Source organism: Amblyomma maculatum, chromosome 3, assembly GCF_055883805.1.
Source record: "Amblyomma maculatum isolate TAMU_Amacu chromosome 3, ASM5588380v1, whole genome shotgun sequence".
Classification (NCBI taxonomy): domain Eukaryota; kingdom Metazoa; phylum Arthropoda; class Arachnida; order Ixodida; family Ixodidae; genus Amblyomma; species Amblyomma maculatum.
Genome location: NC_139346.1, coordinates 167,756,067 through 167,780,450, shown reverse-complemented (window position 1 = coordinate 167,780,450; position 24,384 = coordinate 167,756,067). Strand labels below are relative to the sequence as shown.

General features: G+C 49.9%; 1 pseudogene across 1 annotated transcript in view; it reads right to left on the bottom strand.

The window, feature by feature from the left end:
* Positions 1–4,119: 4,119 nt before the first annotated feature.
* The window catches only part of LOC146196801 (uncharacterized), a 41,453-nt pseudogene continuing 21,188 nt past the window's right edge, over positions 4,120–24,384 (bottom strand). The window contains exons 3-9 of the transcript XR_014706144.1: positions 23,168–23,928; positions 21,419–21,931; positions 20,157–20,266; positions 15,716–15,831; positions 15,352–15,602; positions 14,184–14,347; positions 4,120–4,368 (exon numbers count right to left, since the gene is read on the bottom strand). The product of XR_014706144.1 is annotated as an uncharacterized LOC146196801 (transcript). The remainder of the gene's footprint in view (positions 4,369–14,183; positions 14,348–15,351; positions 15,603–15,715; positions 15,832–20,156; positions 20,267–21,418; positions 21,932–23,167; positions 23,929–24,384) is intronic.

Sequence of the window (24,384 nt, the reverse complement as noted above, 5' to 3'; positions counted from 1 at the left end):
GGAATGTCACTGGTTTGAAATACTTGCTCGACAACGTGAATGGCGCTCCCCGAAGACCACAAAATACTTTTACTTAGCCACACAACTATAATTGGTGATTAGCGAGTGCGACCTCTAGAAGATAGGTTCTTCACATATGCGTGCTCATGTACGCCGGCTCATTCCGTCGCTGAGTGGCGTTTGTTAAGAGCCTTCGTTCAAGTATGTCCATTTTTTTCTGCATCTCAAAAACGAGATGTATTTATTTACGTTCGGTGGCATCGGCAACCGACGTGTTTTGCGAGAGATTGATTTCACACATGACACTATTGTTTAATGCACCTTTGCAGCATAATACGAACCAGGAGAGCAACTATATTCTCCTACTTATCCCCGTAGAGAGAGTGCTCAAGCTGCTGTTCTCTAGGTGAAAAGAAATTTCACTCCTGAGGCAATTTAGGGGCAATGTAAATAGCCCACAGAAGACGTAAAGCAGCCGGTTTGCTCTTTTTTGGACGAGAACAACTTCTTAAAGCGAACCGTCGAAAAAAGACCACAGACCCCGCGGTGAACGCCGCTTAATAGGCTTGATTGAAGACCCTTATGTAACAGTTCCGGAGGAGCAAACCTGGTACGACTGTTCAGCCCATAACACCACGCTGAGTGGTAAACTATATGATAAACAGCATGGGGGTGCTATCAGTTAAATAAATATTTTGACAAACGACGTACCCATCGTTCCGTCGTACACATAATACATACCTCCAGCTTTCTTAGGCCTCCGACCACTTCTGCAAATTACGATTCATAAATGAATTAATGTTATTTTTCGTTCGTTGTCTTCGTTTCGCCGTGAGCTGGGAAGCTTACACGCCGTAAAATAACGAATACGTCCCGTGTAGCGTAAGGATGCAATTAAAAAAAAAAAAAAGAGGATGATTGAGGAAATAATTAGCAGTTTGCTTACTAGCATCAGTGCGCTTTGTTCAGGAAATACCACAGTTATCTTCCCGAAGTAAATTTCCTCATTCAGCATATACATTATCCTTCGTTTGTGTAGTACTTCCCTTCGCACTGCTTCTCTCAATATATGGACGTGTGTATTATCTTACTAAATTCTTTTACTAGTTATCACCGTGGCCTTGCTCGGTAACCGGTCACAAGATCTAGTACTGACATGCCACAGGATGTCCGTAAGGATGACCAGTTGATCTTTTATTGATGTATCCTGACTCTCAAGGATTAACTATTCAAAAACTGCTTTCTCTTCAAACGGAAACAATTTTTTTTTTTCATCTTGTTCTTCTCGCTTTCCACGTACGTTGGCCAGTATATACGCGAAATCTGGGAGTATGAAGTGTTGTCCAGCTGCCTTGGCATAGCCAGTTTGAGACTTTTCGTGACGTCCGGACAGCTGCCATTAGCGTTGATCGTCCAGCTGCTTAGAGCTCACCATCATCCTTCATCGGCGTTGATGTCATTGACAGCCTCAGACACCCGCCCATGCAGAGGTACTTCCATCTAACTGCGTACATGTGTACCCTAGGTAAAACGTACCCAAGTCGCAGGACCTGCTGTTGATTGGAGTAGCATGAAGGAACCTCGGAAGCTGCAAGCTCTCACCCTCAACAAGGTTGACAAGCGCTGTACGTCTCTCACTGTGTATGAATCAGCGGTAGGCCCTCCGGACTGGAAGCGCATGTCTGTGAGTCTCCACCGCTGACGAGGAAGGCAGTAGTTCTTGTTAGGCTCACTTAAACACTTGCGGCTCGTGGTTGAAACGGCGCGAATCGACGTCGCCTGAAACTCATGTGCGATATCTTGTTCACGCCCGAGTGCACATTAAGTGTAAAAAAAAAACAAAAAAACGCTCAACTCTTGTTAATGATACAAGCTTCATATCGGTTGTTGTTTTCATCTGAGACCCTTAAACATATAATAATAGAATTTTATTTTCATGTTTAGTCACCGCCATTGGTAGCTCGGGCATTGTATGAGCCGCAAAATTGCGGGTAAACACGGGGCTGAGTTTTTTTCGCAGTGCTTGTAAATTTTCAAAGTTCAGAGTGTAAGTTTATTGCTTTGGTCCTGGGCCTTTTACTTTGGTCAGTTCCATTTTTGATCACTTTTCTTTTTTACTGTTTTTTTTTTTTACCTCACGTTTACTTTGGCGAAGTCAGCTTAGTATCGACTGACAACGACTTAGCCGTTGATAATCACAAAGGACATGCTTGTGCATTTTATTCAAGCTTTGTAAATTTACTTTTTCGTTCTTTTTGGCTGGAAGAAAATGCTTCGGTAATGGCACTTCGTCAGACGTTTATTTTCATACAGAGCAAGATACTTATTTGGGTTTAACATTCTTCACAATAAACGCGCATCAATTTTGGTGTTTGAACACTGCATACGTTGTTTCAAGCAGCTTTTGAAAAATATTTAGCAAAAGCAGCGCAGTAGCTGGTGCATCAGCTGGTTGCTTGAGTAACAAGGTTGGACTTGAAAGTTGAAGAGGCCAAACGAACCCTTTTCGGGCAATTATTTTCAAACATTCTTCAAATCTGGCCTTTTAATTTAATGTGATAGTTAAGCATGTAACTTACTAATCACTAGATATGACCTGTCTCTAATTATACATAGCTTCTGAGAGCTTCTTTGTTCATAACATTGAAGCAACTATGCTACAAGAAATAGAATAAAAACAAAACGTTAGTATTCGATAATAAACATGTACATTTGGTATGCCATTTACAGAAATATACAGGAACAAGATATCGTAACATAAAGACACTGAAACAGTAAAAAACGCTTGCAAAATAAATGCAAAAATAGACAGGCAGTGACACAAAAAGCACCTCCACGCTATGAAAGTTCTATATATAACACAGTCACTCTGATAAATGTATCGAAAACCCAAAGCAAACAAAATGAAAACACTAACATGTAAACGTCGGCAGCGGTTGTGCGCTTACTGCCTTCCTAATGCACTGCAATGTGACTTTTAATAGAGAAAATACTTAAGACGAGCGCATTTTATTATTAGCGTTGAATAGATGGCTCGTTGGCTGTAAAATATGTACAATAAACTACAAAGTGCTAATATCACAACTTCAATACTATGTCTTTGAATTTCAACCCAAGTACAAGTTCAAAGACAACGTTGGGGCTTGGGAATCAGATTAAGATGGCTTAATGCCTAGATAGCAGGACTGTCATTACTTTCTCATGAAGAGATGCAATGCAGTATAAAAGCACAAAAAAAAATTCAAAATTTTCAACATCAACTCCAAGGGAATTTTGGCGATGAGCAGACGACCGAAGTAAACTGTACTTGGGATGTTCGAGCGCTGTTATAGTGAAGGAAGTGGTTTCATGCTTCCAGATGCAAACTGCGTTTTATTCCAACTTACTTGCACACTTTTAACCGCCACCCTTGACAGTTAAACCCGTACTCTATTCACAAAGTTTACGTCTTTTATGTATTTCAGATATTACCTTAAGTCCCCGTTAATCACAGGCAGGTAAATAGGAGATGAACTGTTTTCTATTTCCTTATTGATTGCTATGACAACTTGTTGATAAGACATTCCATGAAATTATAATTATGCGCGAACACTGGACCATAAGCAACATTTTCCCCAATTTTCATGGGAGTGTGTGTGTGTGGGGGGGGGGGGGGGGGGGGGGGGGGGGACCAGATTGTATAAGGTCTAAGCTTAAGACTTTCGGGAAATCGGTCTCTTGAAGCGCCGTACACGCACGAGTCACACCAATGACGGCATGCTTTGCGCGCTAAAAGGGGCATGAAGCCAACCCCTCCCCCTTTCTTCCTTCGCACTGAAAATATACTTTAGGATCCCATTTACGATTCGCGAATTAAACACTGCTTACAGCATGTACGAAGAAAAACCGCTTTCTAAATATTTGCATTGATTCATGGACTTATTCATGGAGCCCTGGTGACTATTGGTGATCGTTCCACACACATTTGCATAGGACTGATAAGAGTTTATCGGATGGCAACGAACATGCCTACAGTGCAGCGGACACATCTAAGCGATTCTCGTTTCTCTCAAGATAGCGGAGGCTTTCTGTACGGTGATTATTTTTAAATAACACTGTCCAACGTATATGCGACCAGCGCAATGTTCAGAGCGCAACGGCAACGCTCACTTTTATTAAAAATTACAAATATCCTAGGAATGGCACGACTGGATCCAAAGATCATGCCGTGAAATTGACGTTCTGTCGTATCCAGTCGAGGTAAGAGTCCGTCCTGGTGTAGACGCCCGGGAAATTGGGACTGGCGCACGAGTGGCCGAACGAGACGATGCCAACGAGCGTCCACCGCTTCTGTTCGTCGAGTACCATGAGTGGTCCTCCAGAGTCGCCCTGGGATTGAGCAGAGGGGTGAGGATGCGAAGAAATTAGTGTTAGAACGAAACGTTTTGTGGGGTTAGCAAAGGATTGGAAACTCTTAAGGTTGGAGACGTCGCGCATTGCTAGCGACAGCCGAAGAAAGGGAAATGCGAGGTGTACTAGATTTCTTTTTTGGTATGGCCAAGATGAAAAATCATTTGCAGCAGTGAATTTTATTGCCCGAAGATATCTAACCCCCGAGCATCAAGCACTGGGCGCTTGAAGTCTGCTGTTTATTTAACTTAACAAAAAAAAAAAAAGAATCTCAATCTGAATCTGAATTACTGAAAAACTGAAAAACTGCTCCGCTATAGCACCAACTTCAAAGATGGAACGAGGTCTGGTGAACAGAAAGTGTGGATTGAGCACTAGAACCAAACATTTATCAAAGCATCTGTAGTCAATACAACCACGGCCGTGCTGCAACCATCTGTATAGATTTCTTGTCTCTTTGTCCTCTATTTAACTATTACCTTTAATCTTCACAATGAGCCACAGAAGTCGTCTATACTATCTGAATGGCCTTTTTTAAGCGTAATTAGTCATTAACACGCTTCTTTTTAAATATCATGAAACACGGTGTAGCAATAAGCCAGAGGACTGGTTTCGCTGAGTGGAATTATTAAATTCATTCTTATATTTTTGCAAACTGAAATAAAAATTAAAACCAAAAACTGCTGCTTTGTCCCGTGACGACACTGATGCACTGATTTTTCAGTGGCAGTTGTTAGTAGCTTCCGCATTTTGGCTATGCCTCGATGAAAATGATGAAAAGTAACACATGTGTCCACTAAACGCCTTTCTCCATCAGCCCCGCAGTGGTGGCACAGTGATTAGGGCGCTCGACTACTGTTCCCAAGAATGCGGGATCGAATACCGGCCTCGGCGGCCGCTTTTCGATGGAGGCGAAAAGCATGGCGCCCTTGTGCTGTACGATGTCAGTACACATTAAAGAATCCCAGGTGGTCGGAATTTCAGGATGCCCTCCACTCGGCGTCTCTCATATGGCGAATTCGAGTGGGAGAGCAGGCGCATTCGAGAGCACTTCGAAAGTGCTCTCAGACAAGCGGGCGCCCCCAGTGGGAGAGCAGGAGTAGAATCACTGGCTTCCAGTAATAGAGGAGGACGGCTTTTCCTCCGCTGAGAGCACCCGAGTGCACTATCGGCTGCTCCCTCGGCTAAAGCGAAAGTAGAGGTAGTCACATGGCATAAAGCACCATATCCTCGCCATCTTTTTTTTTTTCTCTCTTGAGTCGGCGACGCTCAAAATGGCGGGCGCAAAGCGTCGGCGCTCGGCGAGCGGAAAGCATTGCTCAGGTGCTGTATGCATGTTTGAGAGTCGCTGCTGGCGTCGAAAGGGTCAAAGGAGGCAGATCACCGCGCTGTGAGAACAAAGGCATCAAAACAAGCGATTTTACGCGGAGCGTTGGCCTCTCCTCGGGTTGCAACTGCTGCCACTGCGGGCAGGCGGAGAATGCTGGGGAGAGAAGTGCGGTCACAGGGTCGTGGCGCTCTGCTCTGGACACGCAGAGAGCGTTCTCGTGGGAGGCCACTTACACCCTCACTCGTCGTGCCCCTGTACTGCTTTGTGCTGCTCGGCGCCTCTGCTCTCGTCCATCCAATCGAATGCGCCAATAGTCTTAGTCGCTTTGGGATGTTAAAGCGAACCAACGAACCAACGAACCGAACCGAACCGAACCAAACCGACCGACCGACCGACCGACCGACCGACCGACCGACCGACCGACCGACCGACCGACCGACCGACCGACCGACCGACCGACCGACCGACCGACCGACCGACCGACCGACCGACCGACCGACCGACCGACCGACCGACCGACCGACCGACCGACCGACCGACCGACCGACCGACCGACCGACCGACCGACCGACCGACCGACAGACAGACAGACAGACAGACAGACAGACAGACAGACAGACAGACAGACAGACAGACAGACAGACAGACAGACAGACAGACAGACAGACAGACAGACAGACAGACCGACCGACCGACCGACCGACCGACCGACCGACCGACCGACCGACCGACCGACCGACCGACCGACCGACCGACCGACCGACCTTTCACCATAAGCGTTGGAGTGCTTCGGCACAAATTAGACTGAAATCCTTGCCTGCAAGGGTTCCTTGCCTGCAAATCCTTGCCAGCAAGTTCATTATCCCTCCTCAGAGATAATGAACTTCACTCATTGCATGAATATCGGTAGCTTCTCAGCAATTTTACCTATGTTCGTTGACACAGAAAAATCATGTCATGATCACGGTAGATAGTTTTTAAGTTTAGAACTAATCCTTCATACTCAATTTCGGCCGCTTAGTCCCCACTAGCTTGCGTCTCATTTCTTTACGCTTGAGAACGATTAGAACTGCACTTATAAAATGCAGTGCTTCGAAAAATGGCTCTTTCGATAATAAACTATGTCAAAAACGCTGACGTAGGTTTCAAGAAATTATATTATATTATATATTATATATATATATATATATATATATATATATATATATATATATATATATATATATATATATATATATATATATATATATATATATATATATATATATATATATATTGTAAAATAAGGCTAGGTCGAGACGGCGAGGTCGTGACGGCAAGGACAGCGAAGCCTTGTCTAGCGTTTTAATCCGATCACGAACCCAGGCGCGCGCCGGAGCCGGCGCCGCGGGACGATGATGATGGTATGTACAAATGAAAGAAGGTCCACAGAAGGCTCACAATTTATATATATATATATATATATATATATATATATATATATATATATATGGTTTGGTTTGGTTTGGTTTGTGGGGTTTAACGTCCCAAAGCAACTCAGGCTATAAGAGACGCCGTAGTGGGGGACTCCAGAAATTTCGACCACCTGGGGTTCTTTAAAGTGCACTGACATCGCACAGCACACGGGCGCCTTGCTTTTCGCCTCCATCGAAAAGCGGCCGCCGAGGCCGGGATTCGATCCCGCGTCCTTGGGAACAGTAGTCGAGCGCCGTAACCACTGCGCCACCCCGGCGGGGTATATATATATATATATATATATATATATATATATATATATATATATATATATATATATATATATATATATATATATATATATATATATATATATATATATATATATATATATATATATATATATATATATATATATATACATATATATATATATGTACTTCCAGGTATCTCATTTTTGCACTACACTTGTAGGGCTCGTGGCGCGCCGCGCATTCGAAGGCCGCGCCACTTCCCAATGCTCCCTGCGCGCGTGCCTGTTTCCCTCTCCCCACTCGCGCGGGGATAACCGGTCCCGCGCGAGGGGGCTATAAAAGAAGGCACGCGCCGCCGTCGCGCTCTTCTTGGTCCCTGGCGCTTCCTGGTCCCTGGCTCGTCGCTCCCGCTTCCCTCCCGGCTCTCCACGGAAACGACCCGCAGCCACCCGGACGACAAGATCCCTGTGAGATTAAATATGTTTGTTATACGGCCCACTGTGTGTTTGTCGTGCGCATCCCTCGGGCAGAGGAATCGCCCACAACTGGCACCCAACTGGGGCTGAATTAGCACCCATGTGGACGATTTTTCTGCCAACGTGACAGCGCACGGCAACACGACGGGCCGGTCCTTTGTATGTTAGGCGCGACGCCATTTTGAGCTTAGGGCTATCGTGTGTACAGATGACACGGAGTGTAGTATAGTGGTGCTTGTACAGTGTTTTAATTTTGTTTTGGGTTATGTGCGTGTTTTTTAGTGTCGGCCGGTTTGTGTTTTAATTTTTTTTTTGCATATGTTAGTTTTATGAAGTGTTTAGCCTTTGTGACTAGCCTCTTGATGCGGGCTAGGTGGTAGTCGTGCGCGTTTAGGCTCCCGACCGGCCTTAGTTGTTGAGTGAAATGCCTCCGAGAAAAGACGTGCCAGATAGGGCCGCCGCTTCGGACGCCAGTGCGTCCGGAAGTGAGGTAAAGGACGCGGTAGAGTCTGTGCAGGTTACCGATGCGGCCGCCTTGATGAGGCAGATGAACGAGGTGTTGTCGGTGTTCGCCCTTCAGCTCGGTTCGGTGGCTAGCGCCAACCAAGCCACAGCTGCGGCGGCAGTCTCGCGTCCGCGGATAAATGTAGAGGTTCCCTCCTTCTCCGGTTATACGGACGTAAAGTCAGTCCACGAGTTCCTGCAAGAACTCGAGGATTATCAGACGGCACTGGGTTCCCCAGACGACGTGGTGCTAGCGCAGGTAATCCCCGTGGCACTTGTTGAGAGCGCGGCGCGGTGGAGACGCTGCCAGCCGGCCTTCCAGTCGATGGCAGACTTCACAGATCGCTTCCGCGCCGAGTTCTTGCCGCCCGATTACGAACGCCGGATGCTTGAGGAGCTAGCGTTGCGCACACAGCACCCAGAGGAGAGCCTCCTCGAGTATGTACGCGCAATGCAGGAGCTCTACAAGAGGGCAGATCCCACGGCAACCGATCTTGAACAGGTCGCGCGCGTGATGAGGCAATGCCATCCGCGCTTCAAGCCGTATTTGCGGGGACGTGGTTTTGCAAACCTCGAGGCCCTAGCACAGGAAGCGAAGGTAGTACAGGCGGATTTACTCGCTGAATTGCGCTACCAGCCACCCCCCAGGCCAGCCGAATCGCTAGAGCCGCAATGCGCCTGGGCCGGAGGCCATGACTCCGCGCCGCGCGCCAGGGGCGCAGACGTAATGACGGTAGGGCAGGAAAGGCCAGCGGAAGGCTCCGATATTCCTCGCGCTCTTGACCCGTACGCGTTCGAGCAGCGGCGTCGAGCTGGGCTCGCCAGCGACGTACGCACAGGCGCGGAGAGAGGGGAAAGACGTCCCCAACAGCTTCGTGGAACGCGGCATCCCCCGTCCGCGCGGCAGGTGAACGACCGGCTTTGCTGGAATTGCAACCAGCCGGGCCACGTGGCACGAGAGTGTCAAGCAAGGCGTATGCAGGGAAACGCGGACCGCCGGCGGCCATAATTGGTAACACCAGCCTGTCGCCGTCGGCGGGAGAATTTCGTGGTAGCCACGGCGGAAAATGGGAAATGTACTCCCACGCCGCGTCACCGGGCGCTGAGGCTTTTGTCCCCCTCGCCTGTAGAGCGCAAGGAATGTTGTCGCGCTCGAGCCCTTTTATGCTAGTGCGGTTAGTTGGTCAAAGCTACTCGGCACTCGTTGACACGGGCTCAACTCTGTCATTGGTCGGTGATGATGTTTTCGAGGCCTGCCGTAGATGTAACATCCGTGTCAGGCCAGCAGAAACCCCTTTGAGCTTAGCAGCAGGGACAACAAAAGCAGAAGGAGCGGTGCGTCTGGTCCTGCGTTTTGACGGCAGGAAGCGGAGGCATCGCTTCGTCTATCTGCCCGGCTTAGCCATACCAGTTATTCTGGGAAGAGATTTTCTTTCGAGCGAAGGCATTGTGCTTGACATGGGAGAGAACGGCTATCGATACAGCCCCTTCACCCCTCTCATTCCCTTTGTTAGCGCGCCCAAACAGGAATGCGTCGCTGAGCGAGCGAGCGTTCACGCTTTTGTGGCAGAGGGCTCCCCCGCGACAATAAATGGTAGCCCATTAGAAGCAATTATCGCGTCCTTCTCGGGAACCGGTAGTCAGCGCCGAAGGCTCGTGGAAACTTTACTCCCGTTTTCGGATTGCTTCACAGAGAAACCAGGCAGAACCGACTTGCTTCAGCACGAGATCGAAACGGGTGATGCGCGCCCTTTCAGATGTAACCCGCGGCCGTTAAGCGCGCATAAGAGACAGCTTCTCGACAGCGCCCTTGACGAGATGATTGATACCGGCGCGGTGAGACCCTCACAAAGTCCCTGGGCGTCCCCAGTGGTTCTAGCGCCAAAGAAAGATGGTTCGGTCAGGCTGTGTGTTGATTATCGAAAACTCAACTCACTGACGCCTACGGTTGCGTACCCTTTCCAGTCGATCGAGGCTGTGATGTACGCGTTAGGGAACGCAAGGTTCTTCACAGTCCTGGATGCAAGCAGAGGGTACCTGCAGATTGAGGTGGCGGAAGGTGACATTCAGAAAACCGCATTCACCTGTCACCGCGGGCTCTTCGAATTTACTCGACTCCCGTTTGGCTTGTCTAATGCACCGAGCACGTTCATGCGATTGATGGACATCGTGCTGGGCGATGCAAGGTTCAACTACGCGATGGCGTACCTCGACGACGTCGTGATATTCTCACAGTCGTTCGAAGAGCATCTCATTCACTTGAATTCCGTTCTTGAAAGAATGAGACGTGCGGGTATAACGATCAACCCAAAGAAAGTGCAGTTGGCATCGAAGAGAGTGAACCTCTTGGGATTTGTGGTTGATGATGGCACTTTGAGACCGAACGATGACAAACTGCAGGCAATTCTGAACTACCCCTGCCCGACGGACGTGAAAAGCTTGCAGAGGTTTTTGGGAATGGTTGCCTTCTACAGACAATTCATCCCTAGTTGTTCAGAGCTCGCTAGGCCGTTGAACCAGCTGTTGCGAAAAGGCTCGAAGTGGGTCTGGGGCAAGGAACAGAACGACGCTTTTGTTGCCTTGGCTCGCGCGATAGCGAACACCGCTAGTTTGCGCCTCCCCGACCTGAACAAGCCGTTTGTCTTGCAGACAGATGCTAGTGATGCCGGTGTAGGAGCTGTTTTGTTGCAGGAACACGAGGGCAAGCTGCGCCCTGTCGCGTTCGCCAGCCGCACGCTCACATCGGCGGAGCGGAATTACTCCGTGACCGAAAAGGAATGCCTGGCGATAATGTTCGCATTGTCAAAGTTCGACATGTACCTAGACGGAGCGGTTTTCACCGTGCAGACAGATCACCAGGCACTTTCGTGGTTAAAGAGGCTGAAAAACCCCGCAGGCAGACTCGCGAGATGGGCGCTGACGTTGCAACGTTACGCGTACGCCATTGAGTACCGCCGGGGCAGCATGAATAAGGTGGCCGATGCGTTATCGCGCGCACCGTTGAAGGCTGGCAGAAGCGCAGAAGAGGCGCAGACCAGCTTTGATGAAAGCGGCGTCGCCGCTAGTGGAGAGGAGGAGAGGGCGGACGCGAGTGTCGCGCCCTGCGTAGGTAAAAAGAGAAAGGAGGCGGACAGAGTTGCCGCGCGGTGCTGCGAGAGAGAGAAGACGCAGCAGCTGGTGGCGGCGACTACTCGCCTGCCAAGAAGTGAGGCAGAGAGAAATCTGTCTTGGGGAGTAGCGGTCAGTAGGGAAGAGCTAATTGAGGCCCAGAAAGCAGATGGTCTATGCCAGCGGGTGCTGACAGAGCTTGCGAGTAGTGCAGCTTGCACCGGGAACGCTGAGGGCAAGTACGACGCGTATCTGCTGGGCGAGGATGGCTTACTGCTCCGCTACATCCCCCAACTTGACGAGGAAGAAGCGATTGCATCCCCCTTCCGAGTCGTGGTCCCGAGGAAGTTGCGGAAACGATTCCTCCAGTACTTCCATGACTCAGCGCTGGCAGGCCATGGCAGCGGCAGTAAGACTTACGATAAGTTATGCCGTGTCGCGACCTGGCCAGGTATGAGAAAGGATGTGCTGGGTTACGCCCGTACATGTCCTGTTTGCCAGGTAGCCAAGCCTCGGGCGGGGAAACCCGCTGGCATGATGAAGCCGGTAGTTAGCAACTATCCGTGGCAAGTGGTCGCGTGCGATATCATGGGACCCCTCCCTCGCTCCGCGCGCGGACACCAATATATCCTGGTAATAACGGACCACTATTCCAAGTGGGTTGAGGTTTTCCCCCTTAGGAAGCTGGTGTCAGAACGGATTTGGGAGAAACTGTTGGAGACATTCACTCGTTTCGGTTTCCCTTCCGACTTGATTACAGACAATGCTTCGTATTTCACAAGCAAAGTCTTTGTTGATTCCTGTCGGGCGCTTCAAATCCGCCACAGGAAAACGAGTCCCTACCACGCTCAGAGCAACATAACCGAGAGAGTGAATCGGAATGTTAAGAGTATGCTGATTGCGACGACCGAGCAGCACAGAGATTGGGACGCACGGTTGTCCGAACTGGCTTTCGCCACTAGAACAACCGTGAACAGGTCGGTGGGTATGACACCTGCTTACTTGAATTTTGGGAAAGAGATCGCTTTTCCGCTAGAGAACGCCCTACTTGACGCGGCGGGGCCCGCGCCCCCTCCGCTTACACAGTACGCGGCAAAGCTCCGCGAGCGCCTTGAGGCAGCGCAGCGCGCGGCTCGTGAAAACCTCGATGTCGCGCGCATGGAGCAAGCGGATCAGTACAACAAAGGTCGTCGTCACGTCGTTTTCAACACGGGCGACTTGGTACTGAAAAGAACGCACCCGCTTAGTAACGCAGCGCGTGGTTTCGCCGCGTCGCTAGCGCACAAGTGGGTTGGACCGTTCGAAGTTACGGCACGGACAACGCCACTCACCTACCAGCTGCGGTTGTTGGCGAGCGGTGAAACCGCTGGTCCGGTGCACGTCGCAGACTTGAAAGCTTACCACCTTCGCAAGGACGATAACTGCGAAGCGGGGGAAGCTCAAAACGATGCAGGTAGCAACCCGGTTCGCAACCGACGCTATAACCTAAGGCCAAGGTAGTGCACTACTTTGTCTAACGTCTTTGCTTCTTTCAGAATGCATTCTGATAAGATTTTGCAGCAGCCAGATGAACCACCGTCGCTGGGGCGGGAAACCGCACCGAGCGCTTGGTTCAAGGAGGGGCCACTTAAACAGGGGGTACCCCCTAGTTTGTGGCCCATTATTGTGACCAGCGCGGCCATGCTGGCCGTCTTCAACGCGTCTGGAGTGGAGCCCGCTGCCCAGGCCTGGAGTACGGGCCTCAGGAAGCCAGGTGTGCCCGGGGCGAAAACGCCTGCTGCAATGTACATCCAGCACGGCGCCACGTGGCAAGGGGTCCACGATGCAGAGCAGCAGCTCAGGGCCGCTGCCAGGCGTATCCAGGGCCAAGCCCAGCTGCGCTGTGACCCCGAGGATGTGGCCGCTGCTGGAGAGGGACCAGCCGGAACAGCCCCGCCATGCCTGCTGCTTCTCCCGTCCCACGGACCAGCTAAGATGGCATCCCGCCAGAGCCAGGCGACAAGCCTTCATATTTTACGCTGACCCGGGCTCGGACATGGACATGGCCCGGCTGTTGGCGGAGCCCGGGTCGGACGCTGAGGGGGGGGAAGATGTAGGGCTCGTGGCGCGCCGCGCATTCGAAGGCCGCGCCACTTCCCAATGCTCCCTGCGCGCGTGCCTGTTTCCCTCTCCCCACTCGCGCGGGGATAACCGGTCCCGCGCGAGGGGGCTATAAAAGAAGGCACGCGCCGCCGTCGCGCTCTTCTTGGTCCCTGGCGCTTCCTGGTCCCTGGCTCGTCGCTCCCGCTTCCCTCCCGGCTCTCCACGGAAACGACCCGCAGCCACCCGGACGACAAGATCCCTGTGAGATTAAATATGTTTGTTATACGGCCCACTGTGTGTTTGTCGTGCGCATCCCTCGGGCAGAGGAATCGCCCACACACTGAAAAAGAAAAAGAACACTGATTGTGGCAACATAGTCGAGCCAAGAACGTTTCAGTACTTCGTCGCATATCTGAAAGAACAACGTTCTGATATACTTAGCATGATTGCTACTTCCAGGGCAATGAAGGCCTTCATTGGAGTCAATGTCGAGGGCTTAGCTCATGCACTGCGGTGAAGAATACTCTCCACTGTGCTGATTTGAATGCTACTGAATGAACGTGCAGCCAAATCGGCATATCTTACCTGACATGCGTCGACACCTCCCTCCTTGCGACCTGCGCAGAGCTGTTCAGGCGTGATGCCTCGGTCGATGTGTTGTGAGTTCAGCGGGTCATAAACCTTCTTGCATTCGGCGTTAGTCCAGATGGGCAGCGACACCTCGCGCAACTCCTTGCTGCTGGGTCCACCTGTCGACGACAGAAAGCGTCAAAATTTTGTTAATGCGTCAAACAGTTAAGGTGGTTCGATGAGGTGTGATGCCACTAGATTCGGGAGTGCGGAGCGGAAATGATGAGGCGGAAATGAGGGTATGAAGGAGAAGGATTCTGACGATACGACTGATATGCTGACCGCCTATGGTTCTCAGAGGGCAGTTATGAGTTTTGGAAGCCCACTTACTTTCATGCAGGGAAGAGGGTCTGAGTCAGGCCTACATTAACTGCACCAGCGAATCAATTAGGCAATTCCTATGAACCAGGAAATAAGCCGGAGAAAGGCGAAAAAAATGCAGTAAATATTCATGCTGTAATCGAACACAGATAGCTTCATTTGATGTTGCTGCTATCTTTGTGGCTTAAAATTCCCAGGCCATGCGCCCTCATGGAGATTGCGGAAGAAGTGAGAAACCGTGAGTTTTTCTGTTATGCTGTACCAGTCTTACGTGCAGTATCTACGCACATTACGGAGTGCCTAAGAGAATGCCACATGCCGTCCGTAATATGGGCGTCTCCTAATTAGTCGAAGTTACCAGCGCATAAAAGAGTGTGTTGTGCGAGCTGCACGTCTAAATAAGGACGTATCTGCTGTCGCTTGATCGGTTTCCTGGCCAATAGATCGGAGGTTTCATGAGCGACCCTACATGCACCGTGACACTAGAACGATGGCCTCCGGAATGCTTCGACTTTACAACAGCAGCCATTAATGTTTCACTGCTGTGACGCTGGTGTTACTAGCGTTTCATTAATTGTCGCATAGGGGACCAACTTATTTTAGTTTATTGTAATTAGGGACTCAGCATGCTGAGGTCTAGATTTCTCTGCATGCAACCAATACCCCTGCACCAAGTACTGGGGACATATCACTTTCCGTGGTGCATGCTCGTTCAATTTCCCCATGACATCAACAGACAGAGGTGAATGTGGACGTGAGGAATAAGAATAAAAAGGATTTGAGCTGGGGGGAATACACGTACCGAACTTGGTGGAGCCCCATCCTATGACGTGTGCCTCTTTTTCGGCGAAACTGCGCCCAGTGAATGAGGGCGTTGGCAAGCAGATGGGCATGAAGGGCCGCAGCAAGTCGCGGTTGAACCGCACCGCCGCGATGTCATAGTAGTGAGAGTAGCTGTTGTACTTGTCGTGGATCACGATCTTCTCTACGATGCGCTCCAGCGTGAATCCCGGACGAGGCGAGAAGAACACGACGCGGTAGTTTTGTGGACGCCTGCGGGAAGACGAAATGCATTACCTACTGAGCATCAGGCTGTCAATTACTGATAAAGAACACCGGGCTTTAGTACGAGTGAGGACACTAGCAAATGATAGTGATGTCCTTACTCTGGTATGGGGCTGAAACAGTGGGCCGCAGTGATCATGTAGCGGGCGCTGATAAGACTTCCTCCGCACAGGAACTTGTACGTAATTTCATCCGGATTGAGCACTTCGAGTCTGGCCTGCGAATAAAAAGGAAAGTGAAGGTAACAAAATATACTTTGAAACCAAAATAACAGAACAAAAGAAGCTAGGTTGGGATTCACCTCGCGCCCCTCGGCAAATTCTTTTTTCTTTTGCGCCACCCTGGTGGATGAACTTTTCTGTTGGTGGATGAATTGTTAATATACTCGCGTAAATTAGAAGGTAATTATATTATCTAGGGCGCCTTAGGATAACTCAAAGCTACTATGGCAAATATTCTTTTGGAGAGTCATCCCTTTTTCTTCCAGAAATGAATTCGATCCCTGTCGCCTGAGCATGACTGTCTGTGTTCTCGTTATGACATCTCCATACGCTACACACTTAAACATTCACAGCAATCAAACGTCACTGTAACGACGCAGTTTATAACAAAATCAAGAAATCATGGAAGCAATCAACTAACGGCCCCATGAAACACCATCTATCAGGTTTATGTCCTATTTTTGCGAAGAAAATGTTTCCTTCATCAGTATATAGTGGCACTCCGGTGAGCTTGTCCCATTGAATCGGTGCGGTAATGTTGGGCACCGTTGCAAATCGACAAATCGATGTATTGAGCTAGAAAAAGTGAACAGTTCACAACGTTTGGTGGTGCGCGTTTGGTGTGTTTGAGGGTGCCGCTTTCCCGCCAGTTTCACGGGGGCCAAGTCGTGGGAAACCATAAGTGCAAGACATTTTCAGCTAACCAAAGGCTGGAATCATAAGACATTGTTTGTCTTCAGTGTCTTCAGTGAACGGGGAGCACTGGAATTTGTGCACATACGCCCCTCATCAAAGTGCACCACCAAAATCGACCTCACTCTTAACAGTGGACCCATACCCAAACCCGACGAGATCCGAGTACTGGGTCTCTTTATTTGCAAAAATCGCAGATCTGACACAACACCGGCGAAACTGCGTAAGGTGTGGGACCAGGTGGGCCGCATGATCCACCGGGTTTCGAACAAGTGCGGAGGGTTACAATGCAAAGGCGCCTTGCGGCTGGCACATGCATTTGTAACCATGTCGAGTCCATATACGCTTGACCCCATACCACCACCTGCGCAAATTTGACGAGAATGCACTATAAGTCATTCTTCGTAAAATATACAAGCGTGCCTTCGACCTCCCGGTCAACACCTCCAACCAGCGCCTACTTGGCCTGGAGACGGTGAACACCTTAATTGAACTGCGAGAGGCACACTTGATGAACCAGTACACAAGACTGTCTAAAACGCTGTCGGGTCGCCGCCTCCTTGTCTTGATACACATCCATCACTCAATACATTCGGAGGAGCGCGCACATATTCCAACAGAGTGGAGATATGCCTTGCAAGTACTCCCTCTTCCTGCCAACATGACACGAGAGGACCATAGTGGCAGACGTTTTTTCGTACGAGCGGAAGCCTTGGCTCGCTACTACGGACACAAACATGGAGTCTTCTACGTGGAAGCCTCCGACCCACATTATGGGGATAGGTACACGACCGCAGTCGTCCACCAAAACACTAATAAACGGACTCATTTTCCGTGCAATCAACATAACACACGCGGATGAGGTTGCCATCGCGCTAGCCGCCGCAGCTGGTCAGGACTCACGGGTCATCATGACCGACTCGAGGGGTCCCTGCTACTATATCGAGCAGGAGCCCATATCGTACTTCGCCAGCAAAAGTTTACAAAACAGCGAATATCTCGGTGCCCTCGCGCACCGAACGATCATCTGGACTTTGGCTCACACTGGCCTCGAGAGAAAGGAAACGGCGGATGCCGTCGCCCGCGCACTCACTTTCCAGGCACCAACCTCGTCTCCCACCGATCCGGACTCCGAACCCAATCCCGCCTACCCTTTCAAAGAAATAATTAAATCCAGCCATTCAATTTATCCTAAGCCCTGCAAAGGTCTCCCAAAGGCGTAGGAGCGCATTCTCATTCGCCTTTATACCAAAACATTACTGTGCCCGGCAGTATTAAAATACTTTGACCTCGCTTGCATAGGGAAATGCCGAACTCTTAAAAGTCTTCCGACATTTTCCACATGGTGTGTACATGTAAAAAAACTCCCCATACACCTCCCTTCCCCCCTACCCGACCCTCCCCGGGAGGACTGGGAGGCGGCCCTGCTCGGCTGCTCTGACCTGACGGCGCAACGAGCCTTGATGATGATGATGAATAAACATTTATGACGCCCGAAATAAATCGGTGGTGCATGCAGGCACACTACAGGGTGGTTTCCTAGTTGCGGGACCCATATGTTTTTAGCACCTCCTGGTCGCTGTCGGTCAGTGCGAGCCGATTCGATAGAGCGGGGCTGGATAACAAGGTCTCCCATCGCTCAAGGGGTTATGGATTGGGGTATTGTCAGGAAGGGGAGGAGGGGTGTTCTTGGGTTTTGTGCATTCTTCCAAAACGTGCTGCAGGTTGCCCTTTTCATTTTTTTTTTTGCAAAAAGGATAGAGCATATCGTGTCCCGCAGAGTACATGCGGTTCATCAGTACGGGATGAGCAAGCGATCCCGTCTGCGCTCGACGCAGGATCGTCTGTTGTTGCCTGGTGAGTTTGGGGTGCGGTTCTGGCAGTCTGCACCTTTCCTCTCGTTACATCCGGGTAATCTCCAGAAAGCTGGTAACCGGATGCGGTAGCTCTTCCGGCTTGTGCTCAGCCCGAATTGACATTTCTCGGGCATGGTAGTCAGCGATGGTGCTGCCTGCTACCTGCGAGTGAGCCGGAACCCACACGAGCTCCATGGCTCTTCCCAGAAGCTTGCACTTGGATAGAATGGCTCGGGCCATAGAGGAGATTACTCCCCTGAGGAAGCATTCGTGGGCTCTATTTGAGTCGGTCCCCGAGTTGAGTTGAGTTGTATGCTACAAGCAAGGCTATCCCCCCGCTTTTAGCATACAACTCAACACGGTGACCCCGGTGTCCACACTCGGCTGTGCGAGTGCGAGGGCCATGGCCGCTTTTTCGGCAACTGCGGGGTCTGTTGACTTTATGGACGCGCTGACGATAAGTTTGTCTTTTGACGTAACCACCACTGTTGCACGGTCACTGTGTTTTCGGAGCGAGGCATCCGCGTAGAGGACCCTGGGGTCCTCTACGCTCTACGCAGATTCAGCACCTAGAAGAGGCAACAAATTGGACTCTGCTGTCATCTGGAGATTAAGTCCGTTTTAAAGCACCGAAGCACAAGCGGGCCGCGGAAGGATCTTTTCTTGATGTATTTAATGTTCGGTCTCAAATGCTCAACGCACGCGTTGAAGGCCCACGCAAAGTATGTAGGCGGGGCACTAAAAGCCAGCTGTTCTTTGTGTACACAGTGGTAGGCAGATCTGTTGGCCAGGTCTCTCGGGGGCCCCTTCGACTTCTTCATAATAAGGTTCAACTACATTTAATTTTTTTATGAGCTCTGGGCGCATGGTTGCGGATGTGCCCAGAAGAGCCTAGCTATGCGTGGATCATGTGCTGCATAATGGTCCTCATGATGCCCGCAGAGCTGTAAGTACGAGCTAAAGTTAGCGCTGTGTGAAGTCAGCCTTGTAGCAGAGGAAGATGGAGATTTTATGTAGATGGAGATTTTATATAGGTTTAGCTCTTTAAAACAGTATCGCTTCGAATGTGGTTTGGAGAAGTGCACCCTTGAAGGAGGCATAGCCAAAGAGACCATGATGCCTACAATATAAGATAATCATTTGCCTTTCCGTGTTTCATCAGACGATAAAAAGTTGCCACTGCAAATGCATTTCCGCATCTACGTTCGTCGTTACGTTGTTTATAGAAGAACGTTAGATTGCTTGCAGGCGTCAACCTTTTCAATGGTAGTTGAAAAACAAGGACGGCGTATTATCAGCACGACGAACGGTGTCGGCAGGGGCAGTTTTAATCGTTAGAATTTTTTAAGTCTTTAAGAAGGCCTCGTCTGTGGTTCAACAGCACTGGACCAAGGACATGAGAAAATACAGAACAGATGCAGCAAGCGCCCATTCCGGAAAGCCTCCCCGGCATAGCCATTTATTGCCTTAAAGTAATTAATCACCTCTCGTGTCAGGACTGTTTTGCCGATCGACTGGTCGTATGATTATAAGCACTATGTGTATAAAGCACTTCCAAATAAATAGCGCAATTGGCCGGCAAGATTCTTATGCAGACGCCAGACCCTAATGAGGATGATAGCGAGAAAACTGCGGTTTACGTTAGCGGTTCGCCGCTTAGAAAGTGTGAGGTAAGACAGCAAAAAGGCGTGACGTAAGCCTGCGTTGCTAAGTGATGGAGTGTGTATTCCACGAAAAGCTACGCCGGCAACGCCGAGCAATTCTCTACATACCATCCACGGCCAGCTCCGATGTGACGTCACGTTGCCGCCCACGATGAACGGCACCGTCTGGTAGTCGCTGGTCGTGTCTTCCGCAAACGCTAGGCTTCTCACTCCGCACACTGCAATGACAAGAATTGATGACGAAGGTTACGTGGTATTTTGAAATCCTTCTTCTGAGATGAACGCGACCGAAAGATCATTTGCTGAAAAAATTAACGCGGGATATCGACAAGCAAAGAAACGAGAACAGGAAATCGTTCGTGGGCTAAAGATGCACCAACACAGAGGTGTCGCAAGATCCATAATTAGTAGAAAGTGGTTCACTGATCATTCTCCAGGCTTTCAATGTATGAAATTTGAAGTGAGCTTCATAAGCATCAATTGCGTTCTGTGTATTCTTCGTACCTTTGTCAAGTGCGTGGGTGCTGCATTTCTTTATACTTGCTTGTAAGACCTTTAATGGCTCATACCCGTGGCCACGACTCTGTTTATTCGGCCACGAGAGGCGTCACATTTCTTCGTGAGACTCCACGGGATACTGCGAGATTGGGATATCATCACCTGTTGAGGTCATCGGCCAGTCTACCATGAGGAAGACCGTTAAAAATAAATTCCTTCTTCCCTGGGAATCGAACCTCCATTCCTTGGATCCCCTACTGCACCACGCCCCGGATTGTGAAACGCGTATAATAATTCTCCTTTTCTACCGTGAGGATGATAGTAGCGATGGCAATGACGCTGCAATAGGTGATAATGAAAATGATGACATTACCAATGATAACTGCGGTGCATTTAGTTGATAATGTCAATGTGAGCAAAAGCGATGCACCGTGTGTACCAGCAATGCTTAGGCTTTCGCGTTTCTGCAGGGTAGATTCCACAGTGCTCTCGGCATTTTTTTTTTTTCAAGTTTTCCAATCATGTGGTCAGCCTTATCGTAAGCCTTTTGTGAGCCTGTCCCCGTGCAAAGCAGCAGGCCAAGAAATTAACTCAATATGGACACTTGGTTTTTCTTCGAAAATAGTACATGTTTGTCACGTACAAAGCAATGCTAACAGAGAAAGCTAAGTCCGCCACACTCTTTTCACAAAGTTAATGCACCATCATCGCCATCATGTGCAGCAGCCTGACTTCCCCGACTGCAAGGCAAATGCCTCTCCCATATCGCTCCAATTAACCGTATTATTTAGAACTATAGAAAGCAAATCAGGAAGCAGCACTCTTCACTTTCTCCATGGCTGGAAGGTGCTAGCTCTTGCATTTGTACTCACATGGCTGCAAGTCTCGCAGGTTCGGTCCTTGAGACGGGTTCCCCAGACCAGGAACGTCCTCTGGCGGCTCCTCTGGCTCGTTCGGGTCATAGGGAAGTGGTGGAGTGGGCCTCTGTGGAGGTGGTTTCTGTCGCGGTGGCTCGTACTGATCACTAGTCTGTGGAGGAGGTCGCTGCGGTCTCGGCCTCTCTTCTGGAGGTGGCCGTTGTGGCCTTTGTGGCCGATGCTCATCGTACGGGTAGTCGGGATAGCTGCTGCCGCCACGTGGAGGACCGTGGCCTCCACGCCCTTCTTGATAATCGTAATAGTCAAATCCTCCACCACCACCTCCTTGAGGACCTTTCCTCTTCTTGCCGCCACCTCTTTTAGCGTGGCCTGGTGGAACCCCTCCGTGTCCTGGTGGCATTCCTCCATGGCCTGGTGGACCTCCTCCGTGGTGTGGTGGTCCTCTGCCTCGATGACCTGGGGGTCCGAATTCATCTCCACGTTGCCAAGGGGGTTGCCGGGGCATTCCTGGAAGAAAATGAGACAAAGCCTGCTTTCCATTCGGTCTTAACTGAAGCTTTATGGCTGCGTGTTAGGGTCCTTGCAACGGCGGTTTAATAGACCATTCAATACCGTATCTGTCATATTCGTTCTGAGTCAAGCTATTTGAAATACAAGGTATCAGCAAAGACTTCATTTGACAGTGATAACTATTCCTCCGAGTGAAATCAAGCAGCTGTAACCCGAAGGTTGGTCGTAACCTAAGACGCTCATATTCTGATTTCGGAAGAAAGCGATCGTTATTTACAGATGGGCTTGGGTAAAGAAGCTTGTATGAGTTGATGCGAAACAGTCCCTAAAACGAGCTCTCTGAGGTCTTTTCTTCTGAACGGGCTTAAAAAGTGAGTGTGCTCAAGGGGGGAGGGGAGTATTGGAGGTATAGATGGTGCTAGCACTTTCATTTCTTCTCATAGCGCGAGAAGAAAAGCGTGGCTGGTCTCACAAGTTCTTTAGACTGCTCGTAGGGATTGTTGACGTGAGAAATAGTGAGAGATTCGCCGAGGGCTTATGACTTGAAAACATTTTATCGGTTGCATCTTAAGGGGGATTTAATTGGAGCATATGCGAAGTGCTCTATGCATGAGCTGATATTTGTAAAGCGATGAATACGCACACAATGGCCCTATGAGCGATTAGATTTGCTTGTTAGCAGCAATCAAGTTAAACTTCACGTCTTAAGTACTCGTGTTTTAATTGGGAAAGAGAGTGAATTTGCAAGCACTCTCCTCATTTTAATCTTGGATCGATGTAAATGTGACGCTCACTTTCGCAATAGGTGAGCAAGCGTCTTGCTGAAAATGTTCTTCGAAATACCACACTGTTGTCAGTATCTTCAAGAGAATGGACTTCGTTTTTCTTGTTCCAGTGTGTGTCATCTTCGTGGACTGCTGATTTTTAGGTGTCGTCGTTGGAAGCGTCTTATCGGCCATATCTTTCACAAAGAGTCATTTCTGCATCAAAAAGCTTTCAGCTGACCCTTTTAGCGCCCCAACTTGAGCTTACGTGCATCTATAATTGCGAAGCGAAAGCGACAGCGGCGGCGGCAGCAGCAGCAGCAGCAGCAGCAGCAGCAGCAGCAGCAGAAGGAACAGCGTGAAGCCTTCTCCCGAAGCCCCTAGCCCAGAGCCGAGGTGATGCGCCCACACAGCAGCCGTAGCAAGTGAGCAGCGGTCCCCAGAGCCCCCCCTTGGTATCACTACCTACTTTCATCCTTCCCGTCTTCGTCCTCCTTCGGGGGCACCGCCTGCTGGAAGGACAGCACCAACTTCTCTTCTCCGCCCGTTTTGCTGTCATCCTGGCTGCCCTTAGGCTTGTGCGACCTCTCCGGCCTGTTAATCTCCTGCGTAGCTTCGTCTTGAACCGAAGCCGCAGTGTCTGGTATTCCAACGCCAGGCACGGGCTGAGCACCGCTGCCCACTGGATATGGCTGCTGTACGGGCGCTCCACCACCCACCGGTATTCCTCCGACTGCCGGTTCGGGAATCACTTGGGGTCCCTGTACAGCCGGGTTGACCGACTGCACTGCCCCCGACTATAATCTTCGTAAGCGCGTCCTGCAGTCCTGGAGGAACAGCAGCTCCTGGAGGAAGGGGGCCGCTAGTTCCCGTAACCCAAGTGATCGCGGGCCCTGTCGGCGTGAGACGACGTTGGTTTAAGGGGTGATCGCTACTGACGATCTGCTGGTCCGTACGCTGCATCCAGCGGCCTGATCCGTCCGTGTACCAGGACTGCTGGAAGGTGCCCCCTTGAGTGTGGTACTCGGACCATCCCACCGCGACGGGATGCGGCGCTGCCGCGCTTTTCTAGGCTTTGCTTTGAGCGCATGCTGTGCCCGTGAGTACAACTCACTGTGCTTCCTCGCTCAGCGATGGCTGGTGGAGGGTCATCGTCGCTGAGTGCTGCGGAGCGCTTTACTCTGGCAGATGAAAGGCTTTCGTTCGGCTGGGCATCTGCTTCTATAGCGTCTGTGATCAATGAGGAAAGAAAAAGGAACGCATTTGATTAAATTCACTGCCTGTTAAGATTTTGCAACACCGTGAACACCAAAAACGTGTCATTCCGTTCATCATCATCATCATCAGCCGGACTATACCCACTGCAGGGCGAAGGCCTCTCCCATATTTCATTCGTTAGGATAGAAAAACGAGTCAAAGTGAAGGCGGTCGCTTGGATCTTTCATGTCTTAGTTACGTCTACTAGCGGTTTCAGGTTAGACAAGATTGCCGACATTTATCGAAGACTCATTTTTGAAAGAGAAACTGTCTGCTAGTTCTAGTGTTCTAAATCATGAAATATATTTTCATAATAATGTAATGCTACTACTCAGTCCTAGGCGGATACAACTCGTTCTTGATCCGCCAATTCCCCGTATTTCAGCTCGAATAGCCGTAGGCCAAAATTAACCGCTGTGATCAGAAACT